General features: G+C 42.8%; 1 pseudogene; it reads left to right on the top strand.

Moving 5' to 3' along the window:
• Positions 1–3,981: 3,981 nt before the first annotated feature.
• LOC140489101 (ferritin heavy chain A-like) lies at positions 3,982–13,619 on the top strand (annotated as a pseudogene).
• Positions 13,620–15,113: the final 1,494 nt, after the last annotated feature.

The following is a 15,113-nucleotide window of genomic DNA, read 5'->3' as shown; positions in this document are numbered from 1 at the left end:
CAAGGTTACAGTAACAGCCTCTAGTCAATCGTTTGAAATCTAATCCCAGTCCAAATGTTTGACACAACTGCTATACTATGAGCAATTCTTTCAACTTTTTTTTAAAACTGAAGCAAAAAACTGGCTGCTTCAACTCCAGAAGACCTGCTGGGAAAACTTGGGTTTGGCAGTATGGATGGTGTGAAATCAGTTGAGAACAGTTGCTAGACCTGAAATATTGATTTTTTTTTTCTTGCATTGCCTACTGTTTTCCAGCTAACTGGTTTAATTTTTAGATTCTGATTTAACCAATCATCTAAAATTACTCCTTTTTTACAAGCATATAAAGGTTGAATATCTTGCTTGGACGTACACTACCTTTTGACTGTTCTTGGATAAGCTATACTTGATTATTTATATGGTGGTTTTCCCAAGCTGGGAAATGATTTCTCTCTTCTCCACGTTCTATGGTGGAGAATTAAGATTCTGCTTTTGATTGGCATCAGTGTCTCTAGTCTACTTGGTTAATAACTATCCTCTACGTGAGGAAATACAGCAGTGCCAACATTGTCCCATGCAATTCCGTTTTGACGGCTCTTGCAATCCAGGGGTGTCAAATACTGAAGGCAGCTCAAGGACCAGAGTAGCATTTGCAGGCTTTTGTTCCAATTATTTTTCCTTTAATTTACATGAAATCAGCTCTCCTTCGATTATACTCTGCATGGAGTGTGGAGTCACTGTGACATTGACCTATTTCTAGGGCAATCTAACAGGTGACTAGTACTGATCGGGTGTATCATATTCACAGCCCATGATAGAATAAGGGGGTCACTAAATAACTCTGATATGACTGCTCAATCATCATAAGGCTACGCTGTTCATTTTTCTCAGATTGAACTGAGATAAATGGGGCAGGTGGGTGTCTTTGGGGACTGGGGAGACAGTATTTCCCATTTACATTAGTATTCTATAAATGTCTGCTACAAATGTAAGCTCTGATGCTTTACATGTCAATACTATTGGGATTGAAAATGCATAATGTGCTTTAAATTTGCACACACCGCTCAGTCAAATGTTCTTTTCCAATTCCCCCAGTGTGTAAACTGAGAGAGTCCATTTTGCAGACTTGAGCAGGCTCTGAATGTTGATATTAGAAATGATGTTCCAAGTGATAAGGCTATCTATGGATTTGGTTACGTTCATCAGTTCTCAGTGTGGTGGTGGTTCCCTGTGTGCATTTTGATTTTGGGCTTGAATCTTTTAATTTGGAGGATGGATGTTATCAGCTTCAGTTTGTGGAAAGCCAAAGCAGCCACCTTTAATGATTTCATTGACAAGGAATTTCATGATCATTGCTGGGGAATTGGCTTGGGAGAGGGGCTGTCAGTCTTTATAATGGGGAGTGTACAAACAACACTCCACGATCTTGACACCCTCCACTTCAAAGCAACCCACTTCATTGGCACAATAGCCACCAACATTCATTCCTTCCACCCACTGACACCTTAACTACTGCAAGGTGTACCATCTACCAAATGCTGTAGGAATTTGCCAACATGTTCAAAACCCATGACCACTCCCATCTAGAAGGAAGAGGGCAAAGATACAAAGCAACACCACCCTTGCATGTTTGTCTCTGAACCACTCACCATTTTGACTCGGAAAACATATTGCTGTTCTTCCTCTGTTACTGAGTCAAAATCCTGGATTTCTACCGAACACAATTGTGGGTCTACATCTACCAAATGGACAACAGCAGCAATTCAAGAAGATAAATCACCACCACCTTGACAAGGGTAATTAAGGATGGGCAATAAATACTGGCCTAGCCAACAGCACCCTCAGCCAGGGAGAGAATTAAAACTAGCAAGATCTGATTACTTTCCCCAAAGAGAGGCACTGGGAGCCATAACAGTTCATGAGATTCGTAAATGGTATCAATGAAGGGCCATCAATACAATGATGACTCTACATCAGGTGACACATGACCATGAGAGCAGAATGTTCAAAGTTTAATGGAGTGGACGAGACTGTCAGATACAGGACACTGAGGGGAAGTGTAAAGTGATCCACTTCTGACCAAGAAAGACAATTCACAGTGTTTTATAAAAGGTGACATCTTCTGCTTGTTATCAAAACTAATGATCAAAATGAAATTATTCAGACAATTGGATAGAAATGTGGTGAACTGACGTAAAAACACAAAACAAAGGAACTAATTTAATATTAGTCCTGATCTGAAAGAGGTTCAAATCCCTATAGATGGAGGTTCTTTGTAAAAGTGTCAAATTCTGGTTCAACCACATCTGGAGGGCTCAGTTCTGGTATTAATGGTGCTGCCCTGAATTTCTGAATGAACTCAGAGATAAAGAGCTGGTTAAATGACATCAACAGTTTGTCCACATTCCTCAGGGTAGAAAGTTAAGGGATGTGTGTAATTGAAATGTTTATGGTGATAAATGGATTTGACAGAGTAGACAGAGGGGAACTGTTTCTTCACAATGGGGTCAAATAGAACTGAGGATGTGGAATGGGATTAGAATCTTCACATTAGAACTAAACTGTCCAGGATAATGTTCGGAATGGCTTCTTCACACGAAGGATAGTGAATGCACACACACATGCACAAGCACACAAAATTACAGCTCACAACACTGACACGGTGCTTCACAGAAGGTAGAGCCAGCTCAAGTGGCAAGGAAATGTCGATTTGTGATCTCCCTCCTGCTGTAGCCTTTACCCACCCCCGTGGTTAGCAGACAAATATCTTCTGCCTGGATGGATGGCCGTTGAGGATTTGATTTCCATTGCACTTTACCGGGATCCTCCCCTCTGACCTTACCGTCCTGAGTGGCCCTGCCAGGTGGTGGAAACCTCTTGAGGTATCGCTCTCAGAATCAACGGGACACTCGAGGTCCTCCATCACAGCGAGGTGACAATCCACAGAAAGGTCAGTCAGGAGACAGAGGCAGGGAAACACTGTTCAGATGCAGATCATCACAGAATCACAGAATTGTTATGGCACAGGAGGAGGCCATTCAGCCTGGTTGTTTTCTCATGAACCTGTCCAGAGATGTTATCAGACACCTCTGGAGCAGGTAGGGTCTGGCACCCAAACCTCCTGGCCCAGACAGAGGCACACTACCCCAGTGCTACAAGACCCTTACTACCCAGGTTATTGAAAGATAAAATTAGAGAAAAAAGGAATGGGAGTCAGCTGTTCACCCTTCCACCATTCCATATGATTATGGCTAATCATCTAATTCAGTACCATCTTCCCATTCTCCATCCAACATTTTGATCCCTTTCGCCCTAAGAGCTGTACCTAACTCCTTCTTGGAAACATTCAATCTTTTAGTCTCAATGTTTTCTGTGGCTGAGAATTCCACAGGCTCCCCACTCTCTGGGTTAAGACATTTCTCCTCATCTCAGTCCTAAACAGCTTATCCCATGTCACTGCACTTTCCCCCTCCCCCTACCCCCTACCCCCTACCCCTACCCCCTACCCCCTACCCCCGACCCCCGACCCCCGACTCTGAACTCCCCACCATTGAAAACTGCACATCTTTCTCTCCCATTTTCAACCCAACAGGCTGAGAAACTGACTCCCCTTCTTCCTTGAGCCGCTCTTGCAGTTGGTCACAACAAACTTTATTTTAAAAGAATACTTGAAAACCTTTCCTCATCCAAATCTATTTCTTTCAAAAGAACACAAACTCACTGTGACCTGATTGAGATGCTGCTGAGTGACCTCCTGTGGTTGCAATCACAGAAAATCATCCAGAACCTGACTCTAATCTACACCTCTGATCAGCTCTGGTTCACACACCCACCCCCTCTCTCTCATTGGGGGGCCTATGTTCAAGGGTGATTCCTGATTGGCTGTCAGGAATTGTCAATCTTCATTGGTGATACCTCTCCCTGGAGGATAAATTCAAATGCCTGCAGGAGTGAGGTATGGGTCTGCAGTTGTCTAGGTGATAGTGAGTAGGAATAGTGAAGATGGCCTTCCAAGTGTGTCAGAACTACCACAAGGACTGTGAGGATGCTGTTAACAAACAGATCAACCTGGAGCTCTATTCCTCCTATGTTTAACTCTCCATGGTGAGGCTTGTGGACTTGAAGGTTCTATTTTAAAGTTGTGACTGTGATATAACTGTCTGGAGCATCTAGGAATTTCCTTGGTCATATGCTTGAGCAAATTCAATATATTGAAATTGTTGTTGGGTTTTTTCCCCCTGGATGCACTTAATCCTGAAGCTCTGTTGTAATTTTAGAATTCTCTTAAATTATAACTTGCCTCTTGAGTAAGGGTCCCTAGTTATATTGTAACTCTGCACAATGTAACCACTGGCAATTACCCTCCTGACTGCAGTGGCTGGTGTTGTCTTAATTCTCTTTAGTTATAGTCTGTTCACGACATTGGTTTGGCCACTGTTTGAATTTTGTGTTCAATGCTGGTTCCCCCTCCTATTGGAAAGATGTTGAAAAATGTTTGAAAGGGTTCAGAAAAGATTTACAAAGATGTTGCCTGGGATGGAGGATTTGAGCTATTGGGAAAGGCTGAACAGGCTGGGGCTATTTTTTTTGTTTCCCTGGAGTGTTGGAGGCTGAGGGGTGACCTCAAGTTGAAAAAATCATGTGGGGCATAGATAGGATTGACAAAGCCACTTCACTGTCGTATGGAAGTCCAGAATTAGAGGGCATAGGTTTAGGGTGAGATGGGAATGACATGAGACCCAAGGGGCAACTTTTCCACTCTGGGTAGTAGGTTTATGGAATGAGTTGCCAGAAGAAGTGGTGGATGGTAGTACAATGGCAACATTTAACAGCCATCTGGATGGGTATATGAATAGGAAGGGTTTGGAGGCATACAGGCAGGTGGGACTAGATTGGGTTGGGATATCTGGATGGTGTAATGAGGTTGGACCGAAGTTTATGTGCTGTACATCTGACTCCATAATGAATCTATGTTTTTCAAAAAACTTTCTCTAAACCAAATGTATTGAATTTAAAAACTGTCCAAATAATGAAGCTGTTGTCTTTTGTTGAAGATGAAGTGAGTTTACTTATTGTAAGGAAAGGTGGTTAAATGGCACTTTTTTCACTTGAAATGTGAATGATCTAAAAATAGCACAGTCCAGATTCTGTGCAGAGTAGATAGCAGGACAGTGTGGTTATTCAGGTGGGTGAGGTTGGTAATCAGGTAACTGACTGAGATCTCTGCCTGTTAGTCATGTTCATGTCCTGTGTCTGATCAATGATCTTTCTCGCATCCAGTACTGAGCAGGAATGTTTCTAACCTGCAGTGCAGGGATGTCTAATGGTTGTCTCCAATAAGGACCTTCTCAGTACTCTGCCACACTAGCACACTGCCTCCCTAAGATACAGGCCAGGGGTTGGAGTTAGTGTTTTGTTTTTCAGATCCTCATTTCTGGGAGGTCAAAATGTCTGCTATTCTGATCACAATCGACAGATAACATTCTGCTTTTGTCACTCACTTCAATTAATTGGAAGGGAATTAAAATGGTGGATGGGTCACTTTCTGATTGTGCCAAGGATGAAAGTAATGCTTTCTTCCCACTTTATCTCCACTTGCAGTCCTCTTACTTTGACCGGGATGATGTTGCCCTGCGTCACTTTGCTGAGTTCTTCAAGGAGCAGTCCCATGAGGAATGGGAACACGCTGAGAAACTGATGGAATTCCAGAATAAACGTGGAGGCAGAGTCTTACTGCAGGATGTCAAGGTTAGCTTCTGTAAACTTTGGAGATTCCAGTGTTTTGTGTGAATTCCATTTGACTGGTATCAGTCAAATCTGTTGAGCCTCAAGACTGAATAAATACTATATGAATTGGAGATTGTATTGGTGAGCAATGCACTGAATTGGAGACTATTTTGCACTTGTGAAACAGCAATAGGTAATTGGGATGATCCAGAATACTGGATGGAGAGGATCATTCTCTTGTCAGAATGATATACTATATAACCTCAGCTATCAATTCCAAGGCCCCTCTTCAGTGGTAAGAATGAGAGAATCCATAGGGGTGGAAGGTAGCAGCATCTCCAAGATGTTTCCAATGGGCTGATCAAAAGGGATAGAACAGTAAAGCGAGGAATTACATTTGGATTATACCTTTTCAAAATGTGCTTTCACAGTATGGTATGCTTCTAAATTTTAAGCTCTGGGAACAGTGACATCTCAAGGAGTCAGTAAAATCTAACTCTTTGGAATAATGGACTGATCTGATGTAGCCTGTGATCCACCTGTCTGAGATGAGCTGTTTTTTTTTTCCTCCTGACTTCCCTTGTTCCAGAAGCCAGAGCAGGATGAGTGGGGCAATGGTCTGGAGGCAATGCAGAGAGCTCTGCAGATGGAGAAGGATGTGAACCAGAGTCTGCTGGATCTGCACAAACTCTCCTCTGGTCACACTGACCCTCATGTGAGTTTCTCTTTTTTTTTCTCTCTCTCCAAAAGTTTGGAAGGAATCTGTTTACTCCCTGGGGGGACAATTCCAATTCTAATCTACCTGCCTCCTACAGGCTGAAATCCAGAAGGCATCCCTGATTGTCCCCCTCCCTCCCCACAATGTGGTGGTGATGGTCATGTCTGTAATGGGATGTCACATTCAGGTGCATGGTTTGTTCCTTGAGGCTAATCTTTGTCTCCTCTTCCAGCTGTGTGACTTCCTGGAGAGGCACTACTTGGATGAGCAAGTGAAGATGATCAAGAAGCTGGGAGATCACATCACCAACCTGAAGAGACTGGGAGCCCCTGAGAATGGCCTGGGAGAGTACCTGTTTGACAGGCTCACCCTGAGCTGAGTGGGATTCAAGGACTCCATTTGTTGGACATGGTGACTTCATTCTAGTGGATGACTTTGGTTGTGCTCTGCAGAAAATTAAAATAGTGTTCACCATGGAACTGAGTACTGTGTGTAACTACTTCGTTTCATTGGGTTCTTGGGGTTTTGATGTTTAACAGCTGATTATTAAATCCTTTTCTCTCAACCTTGTTTCGATGCTTGTCCCAATAATTTGTTCTGTTTTATTCGGCTGTGTAGAGGGATTTTTGGACTAAGTGAGCAATTCTCATCATTGGAAATTCCACAACAGCTTAAGCTTTTTGGCTGGTAAAGAATACTCACTAACTGCTTGTACTCAGTGGAACAAGGTTACAGCAACTGCCTCTAGTCAATAGTTTGAAATCTAAATGTTTGACACAACTGGTATACTGAGCACTTCTTTCAACTTTTAAAACTGAAGCAAAAAAACTAGCTGCTGCAAATTTAGGAAGAAGACCTGCTGGGAAAGTGTGGGTTTGGCAGTATCTGTGGCATGAAATCGGTTGATAACAGTTGCTAGACCTGAAATATTAATTAGTTCTTGCAATAGATACTGTTTAGACCTGGTTTTCCAGCAATTTGGTTTGATGTTTAGACTCTGATTTAGCTAATCATCTAAAATTACCCCTTTTTTACCAGAATATCAAGGTTGAATATCTTTTGACTGTTCTTGGATAAGCAATACTTGATTGCTATATGGTGGTTTCCCAAGCTGGTTTCTACATTCCATGCTAGAGAATGAAGATTCTGCTTTTGATTGGCATCAGTGTCTCCAGTCTACTTGGCTAATAACTATCCTCTCCGTGAGGCAATGCAACAGTGCCTACCTTAACCGAGGTGGGACAAATATAGCAATTCCCTTTTTACTGCTCTTGCAATCCAGGGGTGTCAAATACTGAAGGCAGCTGGTGCAAAGAAAGCTATAGGACCTGAGTAGTATTTGCAGGCTTTTGTTCTAATTTTTGTTCCTTTTAATTTACATGAAATCAGCTCTCTTTTGATTATACTCTGCATGGAGGGTGGAGTCACATGTAGGTCACTGTGGCATTGATCTGTTTTCTAGGGAAGTCTAACAGGTGACTAGTACTGATCGGGTGTATCATATTCACAGCCCATGATAGAATAAGGGGGTCACTAAATAACTCGGTTAGGACTGCTCAATCATCATAAGGCTACACTGTTCATCTTTCTCAGATTGAACTGAGATAAATGGGGCAGGTGTGTGTCTTTTGAGACTGGGGAGACAGTATTTCCCATTTACCATGGTATTCTATAAATGTCTACGACAAATGTAAGCTTTGGTATTTTACCGTCAATACTAGTGGGATTGAAAAGCCAAAGCAGCCACCTTAATGATTTCATTGACAGGCAAGTTCATGATCACTGATGGGGAATTGGCTTGGGAGAGGGGCTGTCAGTCTTTATACGGGGGAGTGTACAAACAACACTCCACGATCTTGACACCCTCCACTTCAAAGCAACCCACTTCATTGGCACAATAGCCACCAACATTCATTCCTTCCACCCACTGACACTTAACTACTGCAAGGTGTACCATCTACCAAATGCTGTAGGAATTTGCCAACAAGTTCCAAATCCATGACCACTCCCATCTAGAAGGAAGAGGGCAAAGATACATAGCAACACTACCCTTGCATGTTTGTCTCTTACCCACGCACCATTTTGACTTGGAAAATATATTGCTGTTCTTCCTCTGTTGCTGAATCAAAATCCTGGATTCTGACCTAACACAATTGTGGGTCTACATCTACCAAATGGACAACAGCAGCAATTCAAGAAGATAAATCACCACCACCTTGACAAGGGTAATTAAGGATCAGCAATAAATGTTGGCCTAGCCAACAGCACCCTCAGACAGGGAGTGAATTAAAAATAGCAAGATCTGATTACTTTCCCCAAGGAGGGGCACTGGGAGCCATAACGTTTCATGAGATTCGTAAATGTTATCAATGAAGGGCCATCAATAAAATGATGACTCTACATCAGGTGACACATGACCATGAGAGCAGAATGTTCAAAGTTTAATGGAGTGGATGAGACTGTCAGATACAGGACACTGAGGGGAAGTGTAAAGTGATCCACTTCTGACCAAGAAAGACAATTCACAGTGTTTTATAAAAGGTGACATCTTCTGCTTGTTATCAAAACTAATGATCAAAATGAAATTATTCAGACAATTGGATAGAAATGTAGTGAACTGACGTAAAAACACAAAACAAAGGAACTAATTTAATATTAGTCCTGACCTGAAAGAGGTTCAAATCCCTATGGATGGAGGTTCTTTGTAAAAGTGTCAAATTCTGGTTCAACCACATCTGGAGTGCTCAGTTCTGGTATTAATGGTGCAGCCCTGAATTTCTGAATGAACTCAGAGATAAAGAGCTGGTTAAATGACATCAACAGTTTGTCCACATTCCTCAGGGTAGAAAGTTAAGGGATGAGCATAATTGAAATGTTTATGGTGATAAATGGATTTGACAGAGTAGACAGAGGGGAACTGTTTCTTCACAATGGGTCAAATAGAACTGAGGATGTGGAATGGGATTAGAATCTTCACATTAGAACTAAACTGTCCAGGATAATGTTCGGAATGGCTTCTTCACACGAAGGATAGTGAATGCACACACACATGCACAAGCACACAAAATTACAGCTCACAACACTGACACGGTGCTTCACAGAAGGTAGAGCCAGCTCAAGTGGCAAGGAAATGTCGATTTGTGATCTCCCTCCTGCTGTAGCCTTTACACACCCCCGTGGTTAGCAGACAAATATCTTCTGCCTGGATGGATGGCCTTTGAGGATTTGATTTCCATTGCACTTTACTGGGATCCTCCCCTCTGACCTTACCATCCTGGTTGGCCCTGCCAGGAGGTGGAAACCTCTTGAGGTATCGCTCTCAGACTCAATGGGACACTCGAGGCCCTCCATCACAGCGAGGTGACAATCCACAGAAAGGTTAGTCAGGAGATAGAGGCAGGGAAACACTGTTCAGATGCAGATCATCCACAGAATCACAGAATTGTTATGGCACAGGAGGAGGCCATTCAGCCTGGTTGTTTTCTCATGAACCTGTCCAGAGATGTTATCAAAACCTCTGGAGCAGGTAGGGTCTGGCACTCAAACCTCCTGGCCCAGACAGAGGCACACTACCCCAGTGCTACAAGACCCTTACTACCCAGGTTATTGAAAGATAAAATTAGAGAAAAAAGGAATGGGAGTCAGCTGTTCACCCTTCCACCATTCCATATGATTATGGCTGATCATCTAACTCAGTACCATCTTCCCATTCTCCATCCAACATTTTGATCCCTTTCGCCCTAAGAGCTGTACCTAACTCCTTGGAAACATTCAATCTTTGAGTCTCAATGTTTTCTGTGGCAGAGAATTCCACAGGCTCCCCACTCTCTGGGTGAAAACATTTCTCCTCATCTCAGTCCTAAACAGCTTATCCTGTGTCACTGCACTTTCCCCCCACCTACCCCCAAATCTGAACTCCCCGCCATTGAAAACTGCACATCTTTCTCTCCCATTTCCAACACAACAGGCTGAGAAACTGACTCCCCTTCTTCATTGAGCCCCTCTTGCAGTTGGTCACAACAAACTTTATTTTAAAAAATACTTGAAAACCTTTCCTCATCCAAATCTATTTTTTTCACAAGGACACAAACTCACAGTGACCTGATTGAGATGCTGCTGAGTGACCTCCTGCTGTTCCAATCACAGAAAATCATCCAGACCTGACTCTAATCTACACCTCTGATCATCTCTGGTTCACACACCCACCCCCTCTCTCTCATTGGGGGGGCCTATGTTCATGGGTGATTCCTGATTGGCTGTCAGGAATTGTCAATCATCATTGGTGATACCTCTCCCTGGAGGATAAATTCAAATGCCTGCAGGAGTGAGGTATGGGTCTCTAGTTGTCTGGGTGATAGTGAGTAAGAATAGTGAAGATGGCCTCCCAAGTGTGTCAGAACTACCACAAGGACTGTGAGGATGCTGTTAACAAGCAGATCAATCTGGAGCTCTATTCCTCCTATGTTTATCTCTCCATGGTGAGGCTTGTGGTCTTGAAGGTTCTATTTTAAAGTTGTGACTGTGCTATAACTGTCTGGAGCATCTAGGAATTTCCTTGGTTATATGCTTGAGCAAATTCAATATATTGAGATTGTTGTTGGTGTTTTTTTCCCCCTGGATGCACTTAACCCTGAAGCCCTGTTGTAATTTTAGAATGCTCTTAAATTATAACTGGCCTTTTGAGTGAGGGTCCCTAGTTTTATTGTAACTCTGCACAGTGTAACCACTGGCAATTACCCTCCTGACTGCAGAGGCTGGTGTTGTCTTAATACTCTTTTAGTTTAGTCTGTGTGGGATGTTGGTTTGTCCACTGTTTGAATTTTGTTCAATGCTGGTCTCCCTCCTATTGGAAAGATGTTGAAAAATATTTGAAAGGGTTCAGAAAAGATTTACAAAGATGTTGTCTGTCTGGGATGGAGGATTTGAGCTATTGGGAGAGGCTGAACAGGCTGGGGCTGTTTTTACCTGGAGTGTTGGAGGATGAGGGGTGACATCAGAAGTTGATAGAATCATGTGGGGCATGGATAGGATTGACAAAGCCATTTCACTGTGGTATGGAAGCCCAGAACTCGAGGGCATAGGTTTAGGGTGAGAGGGGAATGACATGAGACCCAAGGGGCAATTTTTCCACTCTGGGTAGTATGTGTATGGAATGAGTTGCCAGAGGAAGTGGTGGAGGCTAGTACAATGGCAACATTTAACAACCATCTGGATGGGATATGAATAGGAAGGGTTTGGAGGCATATGGGCAGGTGGGACTAGATTGGGTTGGGATATCTGGATGGTGTAATGAGTTGGACCGAAGTTTGTTTACATGCTGTACATCTGACTCCATAACAAATCTCTTTTTCAAAAACCGTTCTCTAAACCAAATTTATTGAATTTAAATCTACCCAAATAATGAAGCTGTTGTCTTTTGTTGAAGATGAAGTGAGTTTACTTATTGTAAGGAAAGGTGGTTAAATGGCACTTTTTCAATTGAAATGTAAATGTGAAAAAAGCACAGTCCAGATTCTGTGCAAACTAGATAGTAGGACAGTGTGGTTATTCAGGTGGGTGAGGTTGGTAATCGGGTAGCTGACTGAGATCTCTGCCTGTTAGACATATTCATGTCCTGTTTCAGTTGGTCAATGATCTCTAGCATCCAGTAGTGAGCAGGAATGTTTCTAACCTGCAGTGCAGGGATGTCTAATGGTTGTCTCCAATAAGGACCTTCTCGGTACTCTGCCACACTAGCACACTGCCTCCCTAAGATACAGGCCAGAGGTTGCAGTTAGTGTTTTGTTTTTTTTCTGATTGTCTGGGAGGTCAAAATGTCTGCTATTCTGATCACCATTGACAGATGACATTCTGCTTTTGTCACTCACTTCAATTAATTGGAAGGGAATTAAAATGGTGGATGGGTCACTTTCTGATTGTGCCAAGGATGAAAGTAATGCTTGCGTCCCACTTTATCTCCACTTGCAGTCCTCTTACTTTGACCGGGATGATGTTGCCCTGCGTCACTTTGCTGAGTTCTTCAAGGAGCAGTCCCATGAGGAACGGGAACACGCTGGGAAACTGATGGCATTCCAGAATAAACGTGGAGGCCGAGTCCTCCTGCAGGATGTCAAGGTTGGCTTCTGTAAACTTTGGAGATTCCAGTGTTTTGTGTGAACTCCAATTGACTGGTATCAGTCAAATCTGTTGAGCCTCAAGACTGAATAAATGCTATATGAATTGGAGATTGTATTGGTGAGCAATGCACTGAATTGGAGACTATTTTGCACTTGTGAAACAGCAATAGGCAATTGGGATGATCCAGAATACTGGATGGAGAGAATCATTCTCTTGTAAGAATGATATACTATATAACCTCAGCTATCCATTCCAAGGCCCCTCTTCAGTGGTAAGAATGAGAGAATCCATAGGGGTGGAAGGTAGCAGCATCTCCAAGATGTTTCTAATGGGCTGATCAAAAGGGATAGAACAGTAAAGCGAGGAATTACATTTGGATTATACCTTTTCAAAATGTGCTTTCACAGTATGGTATGCTTCTAAATTTTAAGCTCTGGGAACAGTGACATCTAAAGGAGTCAGTAAAATCTAACTCTTTGGAATAATGGACTGATCTGATGTAGCCTGTGATCCACCTGTCTGAGATGAGCTGTTTATTTTCTCTCCTGACTTCCCTTGGTCCAGAAGCCAGAGCAGGATGAGTGGGGCAATGGTCTGGAGGCAATGCAGAGAGCTCTGCAGATGGAGAAGGATGTGAACCAGAGTCTGCTGGATCTGCACAAACTCTCCTCTGGCCACATGGACCCTCATGTGAGTTTCTCATTTTTTTTTTCTCCAAGTTTGGAAGGAAATCTGTTTACTCCCTGGGGGGGACAATTCCAATTCTAATCTACCTGCCTCCTGCGGCTGAAATCCAGAAGCTTTTCAGAAGGCATCCCTGATTGTCCCCCTCCCTCACCACAACGTGGTGATGATGGTCACATCTGTAATGGGATGTCACATTCAGGTGCATGGTTTGTTCCTTGAGGCTAATCTTTGTCTCCCCTTCCAGCTGTGTGACTTCCTGGAGAGGCACTACTTGGATGAGCAAGTGAAGATGATCAAGAAGCTGGGAGATCACATCACCAACCTGAAGAGACTGGGAGCCCCTGGGAATGGCCTGGGAGAGTACCTGTTTGACAGGCTCACCCTGAGCTGAGTGGGATTCAAGGACTCCATTTGTTGGACATGGTGACTTCATTCTCGTGGATGACTTTGGTTGTTCTTTGCACAAAATTAAAATAGTGTTCACCATGGAACTGACTGCTTTGTGCAATTTCTTCGTTTCATTTGGTTCTTGGGGTTTTGATATTTAACATTTGATCACTTAAATCCTTTTCTCTCAACCTTGTTTCAATGATTATCCCAGTAATTTGCTCAGTGTTTTATTCTGGTCTGTGGAGAGACTTTTGGATTAAGTGAGCAACTCTCAATTGGAAAGCAGTTGTGGAATTAAATGCTTTTTTGTTTTTGGCTTGTAAGCAGTGCTCACTATCTGCCCGTGCTCACTGGAACAAGTTTACAGCAACAGACTCTAGTCAATAGTCTGGAGTCTGAATGATTGCTCAGAGTACACCAGTTGTGTCAATGCTTAGTGGTCTTTGAAAATTGAAGCAAAAAACATTGGCTGCTGGAAATCAGGAAGAAACACAGCTGGGAAAGCTTGGGTTTAACAACATCTGTGGAGTGAAGTCAGTTAACAGTCACTGGACCTGAAATATTAATTACTCTTGTGCAACTGATTTGTCAGACTTTAAAACTAATTGCTGGAAAATACTAATGCTTAGATTCTGACGTTGTAGATGATCCACTATGACCCCCTTGCAAAACCCAGTTGAATATCTTGCTCAAAGGTACACTACACTACCTTTTTGTTCTTGGATAAGTGATGCTTGATTGCTATATGGTGGTTTTCCCAAGCTGGGAAATGGTTTCTCTCATATCCACGTTCCATGCTGGGGGAATGAAGATTCTGCTTCTGATTGCCATCAGTGTCTCTAGTCTACTTGGCTAATAACTATCCTCTACGTGAGGAAATGCAACAGTGCCTACATTGTCCCATGTGGGACAAATGTAGCAATTCTTTTTTTTCTTACTGCTCTCACAATCCAGTGCTGTCAACTGAGAGCAGCTGGTGCAAAGAAAGCTATAGGACCCAAGGAGCATTTGCAGGAATTAGTTCCAAATGTTTTTTTCTGTTCATTTACATGAAATCAGCATCTTTTTATTTATCTATACTGTGCTGAGGGGTGAGTCTGACTTCAAGGGGAATCTAATTGGTGATGAATGCTGATCTTGGTTGGGATGCACACAGTCCACAATACAATAAGTGGGGCACAGAGTAACTTGGTCAATGACTGCTCAGCCATCTTAAGGCTGTGCTGTTCATCTTTCTCAGCTTCAACTGAGATTAATGGGGCAGGTGCTTGTCTTTGGAGGGGAAGAAAAGACAACATTTCCCTATCTAAAATGTTATTCTTGTGCTGATGTCTAACACAAATGTCAACTTTGATGCTTACCACCTCCACCGTAATTTTGGGTTTGAAAATGCACACAGGCTTTGAGTTTGCACACACTGAGATCAAATGTTCTTCTCCAATCTTCCCAGTGTGCAAATTGAGATGGTCCATTTTACAGGCTTGACCAGGCTCTG

Source organism: Chiloscyllium punctatum, chromosome 18, assembly GCF_047496795.1.
Source record: "Chiloscyllium punctatum isolate Juve2018m chromosome 18, sChiPun1.3, whole genome shotgun sequence".
NCBI classification, from domain to species: Eukaryota; Metazoa; Chordata; class Chondrichthyes; order Orectolobiformes; family Hemiscylliidae; genus Chiloscyllium; species Chiloscyllium punctatum.
Note: the sequence above shows the minus strand (reverse complement) of the source record. Positions and strands in the feature narration are given on the sequence as shown.